Source organism: Phacochoerus africanus, chromosome 10, assembly GCF_016906955.1.
Source record: "Phacochoerus africanus isolate WHEZ1 chromosome 10, ROS_Pafr_v1, whole genome shotgun sequence".
NCBI lineage: Eukaryota > Metazoa > Chordata > Mammalia > Artiodactyla > Suidae > Phacochoerus > Phacochoerus africanus.
In genome coordinates this window covers 138,049,486-138,061,138 of record NC_062553.1, presented here as the reverse complement: position 1 = coordinate 138,061,138, position 11,653 = coordinate 138,049,486, and the positions used below count along the sequence as shown (strand labels likewise).

The 11,653-nt window shown below is 39.9% G+C and overlaps 1 long non-coding RNA gene across 1 annotated transcript in view; it reads right to left on the bottom strand.

The window, feature by feature from the left end:
• Positions 1 to 883: 883 nt before the first annotated feature.
• The window catches only part of LOC125137888 (uncharacterized), a 105,217-nt gene continuing 94,447 nt past the window's right edge, over positions 884 to 11,653 (bottom strand). Inside the window, exons 3-7 of the long non-coding RNA XR_007137525.1 lie at positions 7,618 to 7,671; positions 5,854 to 6,119; positions 5,595 to 5,690; positions 2,058 to 2,187; positions 884 to 992 (exon numbers count right to left, since the gene is read on the bottom strand). This is a non-coding gene — a long non-coding RNA (uncharacterized LOC125137888). The remainder of the gene's footprint in view (positions 993 to 2,057; positions 2,188 to 5,594; positions 5,691 to 5,853; positions 6,120 to 7,617; positions 7,672 to 11,653) is intronic.

Here is an 11,653-nt window from a genome sequence, read left to right as displayed (position 1 = left end):
ACTGAACTCAAGACTGTTAGTGTTGCTGCGTTTCAGTTAAATTCTCAGGGGTCTGCTTATTAATTTAGGTCAGGATATTTAATAGGACTTCTGCTTGCTGGAAGCTGGGAGGAGTGGGTGCCATCAGTGCCCAGTTCTTGATCTTCAGTTTTGTCCCTTGTTTTCTTATTACTCTACATCCTGCTCCAGAAACACCACACCCATTAGCAAGATCACTGTAGCCGTGATTTGCAAATTAATTGAAGCTGAGGTAAAGATGGGACGTTACAAAAACGGATTTATGAACTTTGAAGAGCATCTGTTTTGTGGAATGAGGTTACTTTATACAGCTTTCATTTGGGATACTTTAATAACTGCTGGGGTTTAGCTTTACTTGCTATTTAAACAGCTCACGATTTAGAAAGATTTTCACCATTGCATTTTTGCTGTTTTTCATAGATTTAATTTCTAGTTTACCCACGTAGATCTGATAGTGCCTCTTTAAATGTATGGCTGCACTTCACTGACAAGTGTTTATCTGTTTATGGGGGTGTTTATCTGTCAGTCCGTCAGCTGGTATTTATTGACGGCCCAAAGAGCATGGGCGTGTTTGTGAACAGGGAGCTTGCAGATTATTTAATTTTGAAAAATGGCACTTGTAAACCCTGGCCGACTAACTCTGTAATGAGAATATTGTTTCCCAAGACCCAGTCAGTGTAGACACTGTTGGAAACGCGTCTTTTGTCCTCCGGGGCGTTAATCACATGCGCTTGGTGACTCCCAGGAGAGCACGGTTGCATTTTTGTTGTTCACACGCCTATGGTGTGACCTGTAACAGATCACTCCCCTGCCACATGTGTGTGGGGAGCTCATGAATTGCTCCGTGTGGACATACTTGCCTCTGAATGTCAGAATGAGAATGAGGTCAAGCCTGGAAACATCCATCCACCTGCGATTCTTTACAGCTGAGACACTGGGCGAATCATGCAGCCTCACCTGACTTGGGTCTTCCTCTGAGAGAAATATTAACGGTCATTATATTCATAGTAACAGTGAACAAGGATTTGCTAAATTCTTACCATGTTCCATTCTTTGCTAAGAGTTTTAGGTAGATTATTTTATTTTTATTTGATTTTATTTTTAGGGCTGCATCCATGGCATAGGGAAGTTCCCAGACTACGGGTCCAGTTGGAGCTGCAGCCGCCGGCCTACACTACAGCCACAGCAACACAGGATCCAAGCCACATCTGCTACTTACACCATAGCTCATAGCAATGCCAGACCCTTAACCCAGTGAGCAAAGCCAGGGATTGAACCCACATCTTCATGGATGTTGTTTGGGTTTGTTACCGCTGAGCTGCAGCAGAAACTCCTAGATAGATTTTTTTTATTCCCCTTTTTAGGGCCACCCCCACTGCATATGGAGGTTCCCAGGCTAGGGATCTAACGGAGCTACAGCTGCCAGCCTGCGCCACAGCCACAGCAATGCAGGATCCGAGCCGTATCTGTGACCTACACCACAGCTCATGGCAATGCCGGATCCTTAACCCACTGAGCGAGGCCAGGGATTGACCCCGCAACCTCATGGTTCCTAGTCGGATTCGTTTCTGCTGAACCATGACAGGAACTCCCAGATAGATTATTTTAAAAGAATTCTGGGAGTTCCCATCGTGGCGAAGTGGTTAACGAATCCAACTAGGAACCATGAGGTTGCGGGTTCGATCCCTGCCCTCGCTCAGTGGGTTAAGGATCTGGCGTTGCCATGAGCTGTGGTGTAGGTTGCAGACACGGCTTGGATCCCGCGTTGCTATGGCTGTGGCGTAAGCTGGCAGCTACAGCTCTGATTCGACCCCTAGCCTGGGAACCTCCATATGCCGAGGGAGCAGCTCAAGATATGGCAAAAAGACAAAAAAATAAAAAATAAAAAGATAAAAGAATTCCTATAATAAGCCTCACTTTCACCACCATTATCATCTCCATACTCATCCTACCCACACCTGACTTAAAGCATTTCAGTGGTTTGTCACTGCTTTAGGATAAAAACTAAAATCCTTTGCATGACTTATGTGTTTCCATACCTCTGATGGTTTTTCGTTCCTGTTCCCCTTCGCTCTCTGTGCATCGGCCACACCAGACTTGCTTGCTTGCTTCCCTTTTTTCCATCGATTTCTTGAACGCCATGTTTACCTTCCTCCCATTGAAGAGACACTAAGGAGGAATATTTGCAACATGTACAACCAAAAGTTCCATATGATCAGACAGAAGAAGATTCTTAAATCAGTTGGGAAAAGAATATTATCTAACTTCTAAAAAAAGCAGGCAAGTCGCTACAAAGAAGCAACTCAAAAACTAGGAAACACAAGTAGAAATAAATATTAATGCTCAATTTCACTAGTTTTTAAGGAAATGCAGATTGAAACAATGAGATGGGATATTTGCCGGTGGGAGTTCCTAGCATTGACAGAAATCGTCAGGGAAAGAGAATTCTAGTATCTTTCCCATCCACTTGTATACATGTATACTAAGATGCCAGTGATGTGTCTTCATAGCATTATTTATGTATTATGAAGAAGATCTGCCACTCATGTAAGTGTAATGTATGTGAAAGCAAGAAAGAATCAGTGAATAACAGAACATTGATACGTTGTTTCAAAGTATGCTGGACATCACAGAGAAACACATTCCTGCAACTCCAGCATTTCCCTTTTTCTATTGTACTGGTGAAATATATAAAACCATATTCGCAATAAAGGTAGAAACCAGCAAATGTCACAGAAGTGTTTGGACCCAAACACTTGAGATATTCTGCCCTCTAAAGCAAAGTGCCAGATTGAAAGCTATGCATTCATCATTTAACAACAAGAGTACACGATGCAGTTGATGAGTTGATATGCCACCTGCGAGTGCTTGTCAAAAGCCCAAGTATGTACAGCTTGTAAATGGCATCATTCAAACTAGAACTGTAGAAAACCTTTACATGTAAGCCGTGAGGGAAAAAACCACACCACATACATACACGAATTCAAGTTTAACTCTGCCCATTTTTATACTTCTACTTTGAAATAATTACAGATTCAAAGACATTGCAAAAATGACAGAATCCTATGTATCATTCACCCAGTTCTTCCCAATGATTAGATCTTATGTAACAATAGGAAACTACCAAGACTATAACATTGATATTGATACAATGGTGGGTCATTTTATTACATGTGCCATTTAAAATATGTGTATTACATGTGTAGATTCTTAAAACCACCACCACATTCTTGATACAGCACTATATTCCATCACAACAATCTCCTCCACGCAGCCTTTACAGTAACACCCTTCTCTCTCTTTGAGCTCCTGTCTGACCCCTAGTAACCTCCCATATCTTCTCCATCTCTTGTCATTTTGATTTACTCAATCACTTTTATCTTTAGTTTTTTGAGCATTTGTATATATGAATCTTTCATGTACAAATTATTAAATAAGCATTAATATTTAATAAAACTTTCAGAAATAAGCATCACAACTCTCAAACCTTGTTAAGATGACAATGTTAGCTTAACTATAGCACAGAGAATTCTACCCAATATTCTGCGATGGTCCACGTGGGAAAAGACTCCGAAAAAGAAAGGATGTGTGTACACGTATAACTGAATCACTTTGTTGTACAGCTGAAATTACCACAATATTGTAAATCAACTGTACTTCAATAAAACTACAAAATGAACAAAAATTTGGTAATTCTAAACCAAAATTTGGTAATTCTATTGCGCTCATTCAACATATTGGATGAAAATGTTGACAGTGGCAATTACAGTCCTAACGAGGTACACATCCTCTTATTCAGTAAGTAAACCTTTTCAGCAGCTGAAATAGCTTTTATAATGAATGGATTCTATTATACTTCATCTATTAATCTATTTCCTCCAAAGACTAACCATCCATATATACAAATAAAACATGTATTTAGCAACTACTATGTGCCAAATGCTGCACTAATGTAGAATAAAGAAACACATAGCCTTGAAGAACCTAAAATACCAATAAGGGTATTTTTAAATATTCTCTTGTTACATTTTCTTTTTCTAGTCTCATTTCCTGAGAACAAAGTAACTACTGCATAACTGTTTTTGTATAACATTTCATTTTAAATATTGCGATGCCATAGTTTTTGACGGGCTGATAGGATGCAGGGGTGCCGCGAATATCCTCAGAAGTCTCCATTTGCCTCTGTTCATTAACTAAAGCTTAGACTATCTGTGTCCTGTTTTGGACCGGCGTTCTATTCCAATTATCATTGGATTTGTAGTTCAATTAAACCTTGATGGGCTGATCCACGGATGTATTCAATCATCCAGCCCAGAAAGCTAAACTCATTTTTGCACATGCAGTACCAGATAATCCAGATTTTCTCCATGTTAATAGATATTTGGGCATGGAGAGAAACATGCATCAATCTGTATTGGCTATATTAATACAAAGTAACCGGTGCCAGGGCTTCCTTTCCTGTGTAGATATGGCGTATGAGGAAGAAAATAACTAGGAAACAAATAGTCTACTCAGAGTAGAGGCAATATATTGCATTTATAAGTGAAAACTATATATAATAATGACCATGACATGTGTGCTCGTTTCATTCTATGAGGACATGTATAAGAAGAGTTAACATATATTGCAAGGATGTTACTGGAAATAGACTACTCCATAGGGAAATGGTATTATAAGATATTGAAGTGTGTTTGTTGTTTCTTTTGTATATTTCTTTGTTTTGTTTCTTTTCTTCCAAAGATAAGCTCTACAAGATAGTGGTTGAAAACATGTGATTTAGATTGATAGACAAGCATTTGATATCCAGCTCTACTATTTTTCCCATTTGTAAAATTTAATACTACTGTTATCTCTGTTTTAGAGTGGTCATAAGTGTTAATCAGATTTTCATTGCAAATGCTTAGCACAATACCTGGCATAGTGTAAGAGCTCAGTGAATGTTGGTGGCACTTATTTTAATTATTATTATATTTAGCACAAATATTTTGAGGAAAGCTTTAAAATTTATCAGTACAGAGTTCCCATTGTGGCACAGTGGTAATAAATCCAACTAGTATCCATGAGGACGTGGGTTTGATCCCTGGCCTTGCTCAGTGGGTTAAAGATCTGATGTTGCCATGAGCTGTGGTGTAGGTTGCAGATGTGGCTGGGATCTGGCATTGCTGTGGCTGTGGCTTAGGCTGGCAGGCTACAGCTTCAATTCTGACCCCTAGCCTGGGAACTTCCATATGCTGTGGGTGTGGCCCTAAAAAGACAATCAATCAATTAATAATTTATCAGTATGTAATCTCCATGGATATTCACAGTTCTCTCTTTAGAATTTCCGTAATGTTAATAATTCCAATGAATAACTTAGGTTATCTGTAATTAAAAATAATGGCCAGATCAAGGCATTTCACCCCATTCTTCTCAAAGCCAAGTAAAAACAATAAAGAGAATGGAAACCAGAGGGGAAACTCCATCTGCAGTAAAACTGGGAAAGCACAGAAAAACCACAAACTATGACTGAGCGCTGCCAAATCCAGTGGAATTTGTAGCAAATGAAGGGCAGTTTCTGAGAGGACATCAACACCTACCAGTCTTTTCAGCCTGCAGGCTCCCTGTGATCAGCCAGGCCTGAAGGGCCCCTGCTTTTGCCATAAGAATTGTTGATGACAAATTAATCAGTTGATCTAAGAAATAAATGGAAAATTTTAGTAGAGCCACATGTGAGGATTTTACCCAGAAAGCTCTAAGAGCTGTTCCACCCATTAGAAGTCAAGGAACAGTTAGTTTTTTTTTTTTTTTTTTGAGACAGAAAGATGTACATCAAATGATTTATTATTGACAGCTTACGTGACCCAAATCCAAGAGTCATCGTGGTAAGTCATGCGACCTTGTACGAGATCAAGAAGGAATTTTATCTTGAAGGAGTCGTCCTGCCCGTGCTAGGAGAATGCTGCTCTTTATGCCTGAGCAGGAAATCCTGCTGATGGGGGAGCTTTGGTCGACAGCGTGATGCAGAGACACAATGCACCATGTGGGGACAGAGGAGACCAAAGGGCAGAGATTTTTATGTGTAAGTTTCTCTTGCCTTGCCATAAAAACAGGACCTTTATTTCCTAGAATGAAGAGAGTGAAAAAGTGTGAGAGCTTCATCACAGCCCTTTGCATACTGGAGACACAGAAAGAAAAGGCAGAGTGAAGAAATCAGGGAAAAAGCCCTAGCGGAGGCAGAGGCTGTGGGCGGCAGTCCCTTGGACTTTGGACACGTGAAGATAAACAAACGCTACTGTGCACTGAATCTGTATGTTCAAGTTGGAACCCCCAATCCGACTACATTTGGGGATAGACCTTTGAGGATGTAAATAAGGTTAAACAACATTGTAAGAGTGGACCCTAGGACTGGCATCCTTATAAGAAGAGAGACGCAAGAAGTGTGACTGCACAGACAGAAGGCCATGGAAGGACACAGTGAGAAGACGGCTGTCTGCAGGCCTGGGCGAGGTCTTGAGAGAAATCACAGCTGCCCTTACTTTGATAGACTTCCAGCCCCCACAGTTGTGAGAGATGCATCTCTATCGTCTAAGCTGGTCTGTAGCATTTTGTTACACTCCCAATAGCCAAATTTGGAACAATTCGAGCAACCAAATAATGATAGTATTTTATCTGTAACCTACAGAATAAAGTAAATATCCCTGAGTCTATATTGGTACAAATAAGCGAGTAAATAAATAAAGGATACAGCTGCTCTCCAACAGAAGAGATCTAACTAATGAAGCTAGAAAGACCGAGGGACATACAGAATTATCATTAGGTAAACACCCTGGTTATAATTGCTACAGCAGGATCTACCTGTGGATGGAAAAGGTAATAGATGAAATTTTGAGGAGAAACAATATTTGCAGAGCCTCAAATATCTCTCCCAAGATATTGGTCAATTGCTAAGGGAAAAAAATAGTAAATTTGCATTGGAGAAACCTAGCAAGGAGTTCCTATCACGGTGCAGAAGAAATGAATCCGACTAGGAACCATGAGCTTGTGGGTTCAATCCGTGGCCTCACTCAGTGGGTTAAGGATCCAGTGTTGCCGTGAGCTGTGGTGTAGGTCACAGATGAGGCTCAGATCTGGCGTTGCTGCAGCTGTAACTCCCATTAGACCCCTAGCCTGGGAACTTCCATGTGCCGCGGGTGCGGCCTTAAAAAGCAAAAAAAAAGACAAAAAGAGAGAGAAAGAGAGAAACCTAGCAAACAGCCACACTGGCCATATGATTGGGGTTTACAGCACACGCTATAATGCATATAAAAGTCATTTCCCCTGACACAAGGCCGCGCAAAGGACACATCACCTGTGTCATTTTTCTGGCCAAAAAGCATAGCCTCCTTCTAATCATGAGAAAGCCTCAGACATTACGAAATAACGGACCATGAATATACGAAAATTGTCAAATCAAGACTTGGAAAGACTCAGGCACTGTGGCAGCTTGGTGAAGACGAAGGGCAAAACAACCATATGTACTGTGGGATTCTAACTGGATTGCGGAACTGAAAAGCGGTAGAAGGGGCACTGACAAGCAGGAAATTCCACCTTTTGAAATTAAAGAAGCCTCTTTGTCCTTACCTGAGAAACAGCACAGATGGATGAAGTCAATGTGGCGGTCACCATAGATCCTCCCTTAAAACAAAGGTGTTGGGATCAGACTCAGGAAATCTTAGAAGCTGAAGTATGGCTGGAAAATCTTATTCACTCATCTAGTCAACAACTGCCTACTGAGCACCTGCTGTATCACAGGCCTATTCTACACAGGGAAATAGTAAAAAAAAAAAACAAAACACACAAGTCCCTGCTCTCATGTAGTTAACATTCTGATGGAAGGAGAACGTTTGTGTTGAGAATACAAATAAAAGAGTTGCATATACCATTGAGTGCATTGAAGAAAGTAAAACAGGGCACTGGGTTAAACAGTAATAGTCAGGAAAGATCTCTTGAAAGAGTGGCGTTTGAATTAAGAGCTGGTCAGAAAATATGGAGAATGAGTACTCCAAAGAGGCATCAGCTGGTGATAAAGTCCTGAAAACTACTCCAAAGGATCTACCATAGCAGGTGCAAGGAACGAGAAGGCCGCTGTGACTAGAATTTAGGGAGAGAGAAGCAAGGTAAGAAAGAAGAAAAGATAAAATACCTGTGTCCAGTTCACTACTGTGACCTCAGATATGTCGGAATAAAAATATTGTATTGCCTTTTAATCTTTCCTGTAAATCTCTATGCTCTTTGAAAAGTATAAAGCTGAAGTTACCATGGATGTTCTTTTATGCTCTGGGGATTTTTTTTTCCCCTCTTAGTCACTGATCAGGATGGCTTTGAATAATTGCAACTCTCTCTATTCAGGTTTGAAGGAAGGTATATGTACGATTGGAAGTAAGGAGAATAGTTAAAACAACCTTTTATGGGATCTGGGAGATGTTGAGGGAACTGGGAGATATGTTGGCAAGATCAGCTGCCAACAGAGCAGGGCATGTTCTGCTTTGATTAGGGTGCTCTTCTTCAGGGAGTGTTTTCTTATCAATTGAAATGTATAAGAAACGTATGTGTCACCAAGGCTCTGGATGCAGCCATGGAAATCTGAGCACTTGTAAGATATCCTAGGAGTGGTATCGATGTGAGCGTAGCATTTGCCAACTCAAATCTCACCATTGAATAAACAGATGGAGAGAAAAATTATTGAATGGTATAAATGTCACCTTCACTTCTTAGATACAAGCGGAGAAATGTGTGCCTGCTTGCTTAGAAGATTTTTGCTGGACAGATGTATGCTCAGATCCAGCCTATTTATTAGGGAACAGTCTCTGCTCTCATTTTCAATTTTAATCACTGTGTCAATTTTAAAAGGGCAGTCCTCATTATATAAACATTTGGAAGTTATAAAGCTGAAAGGTCAGGGTGTAGGCAAGACAAGGATAACATGCCACCAGCTGGCGTACACATCCATGTGCAGAACTTTTCTCCCAGTAAACTCAGCCCTCGATACAAAGGCCCTAGGACATAGGAATCATTGTTTCGGGTTGTCTGTCTCTCCAGCAAAATGATTATACTTGCGTGCAGAGAGATATGTATATCTTTCTACCCAAGGACTATGGGCGGCGGAATTCTGCTGTAAAACCTTATAACAATCTGATCCGGTCAGACGTCTTCATGTAGAATAATAATCATAATTGCCACTGTTTATTTAGCATTAATTATGTAGTGACTGTTCTCTCTGTATTATCTCATCTAATTCCCAGCACATCTGTGAGGTGGGTTTTTTCATCACCAACATACAGAAACAGAAATTAGGATTTAGGGAAATTAAGCAGTTTTCTCAATTATTGTACAACACGTCTGTGGCAGATCTAACTTTAACCCAGGCCTCGGCAACTTCAGAACTACGTGTTAACCTCTGTACACCATCTCTTTTAATAAGTACTGCTTGAAACTCAAAATGGCTGAAAGACTTAAATATACGACAGGACACCATCAAACTCCTAGAAGAAAACATAGGTAAACACTCTCTGACATCAACATCATAAATATTTTCTCAGGTCAGTCTCCCAAAGCAATAGAAATTAGAGCAGAAATAAACCCATGGGACCTCATCAAACTGAAAAGCTTTTGCACAGCAAAGGAAACCCAAAAGAAAACAAAAAGACAACTTACAGAATGGGAGGAAATAGTTTCAAATGATGAAATGGACAAGGGCTTAATCTCTAGAATATATAAACAACTTATACAACCCAACAGCAAAAAAGCCAATCAATCAATGGAAAAATGGGCAAAAGACCTGAATAGACTGTTCTCCAAGGAAGATATACAGATGGCCAACAAACACATGAAAAAATGCTCAACATCACTGGTTATAAGAGAAATGCAAATCAAAACTACCATGAGATATCACCTCACACCTGTCAGAATGGCCATCATTAAGAAGTCCACAAATAACAAGTGCTGGAGGGGCTGTGGAGAAAAGGGAACCCTCCTACACTGTTGGTGGAAATGTAAACTGGTACAGCCACTATGGAGAACAGTTTGGAGATACCTTAGAAATCTATACATAGAACTTCATATGACCCCGCAATCCCACTCTTGGGCATCTATCCGGACAAAACTCTACTTAAAAGAGACACGTGCACCCGCATGTTCATTGCAGCACTATTCACAATAGCCAGGACATGGAAACAACCCAAATGTCCATCGACAGATGATTGGATTCGGAAGAGGTGGTATATATACACAATGGAATACTACTCAGCCATAACAAAGAATGACATAATGCCATTTGCAGCAACATGGATGGAGCTAGAGAATCTCATCCTGAGTGAAATGAGCCAGAAAGACAAAGACAAATACCATATGATATCACTTATAACTGGAATCTAATATCCAGCACAAATGAACATCTCCTTAGAAAAGAAAATCATGGACTTGGAGAAGAGACTTGTGGCTGCCTGATGGGAGAGGGAGGGAGTGGGAGGGATCGAGAGCTTGGGCTTATCGGACACAACTTAGAGTAGGTTTACAGGGAGATCCTGCTGAATAGCATTGAGAACTTTGTCTGGATACTCATGTTGCAACAGAAGAAAGGGTGGGGAAAAATGTAATTGTAATGTATACATGTAAGGATGACCTGACCCCCTTGCTGTACAGTGGGAAAAAAAAAAAATAAGTACTGCTTGAGCTGAGGGTTTTATTCAAGACACAGTAAATTTGTACTGCAGGAGTCAAGGAATCCTAAAGCATCTGAAGCTCAAAGGACATATCACAAATCTTTGACTTAACTTCATCCCTTTTACCTAAAATGTGCAATATAAATTGAAAACTGGACTCTTAGTTAAATATGGCAAAATAAAGATTTTTTTCTTATTACCTTTTGTAAATTCCTGGAAAATAATGAATATTTAAAATGCAGAAAATGTATAACTCAAAGCATACCTGCAGTCTAGAGCAAAAGATAGAAGGAAGATGAGATTTGACCTATTTTTTTAATTCTTTTCTTAAAATTAAGAAGCATTCTTTCAAGGGGTCTAACAGATTGAGAGAGACAAGAACTAGGGGTATATTTGTATCCTAAGAGAGAATGGATAAAACCCTATTACAGACCTTGTGTGAGTAAGTGTGTTGATCAGGTGTTTGTGCAATCATCATGCTTGTCTGGGGAGCCACTAGAGGGTAAAATAGGACCAGGGAGAAAAAGTATAAAGTGGTTGTCTGATCGCAGCACAGAGAACTATGACCTAAAGACTTTCTCTATTAGCCTCTTAAACACTAACAATGACAACAACAGCAACAAGAAAGCTATCCCTAGAGCAAGGAAATAAGAAATTTATTGAGTGTATTTGCAGCAGTAATTCCATGACAAAGCTGACTGGCTTATTTCACTATCTCCATTTCTCCCACTTGTGTCTTAACAATTAGCTTCATTCAAAATAATAATAACAAAAGTTACTATGTTTCATTAGGTCCCATTTGTTTATTTTTGCTTTCATTTCCTTTGCTTAGGAGACAGATCCAAGAAAATATGGCTACAATGTATACCAAAGAGGATTCTACACGGCAAGGAACCCATAAACAAAATGAAAAGACAACCTATTAAAGGGGAAAGATATTTGCAAATGATATGACT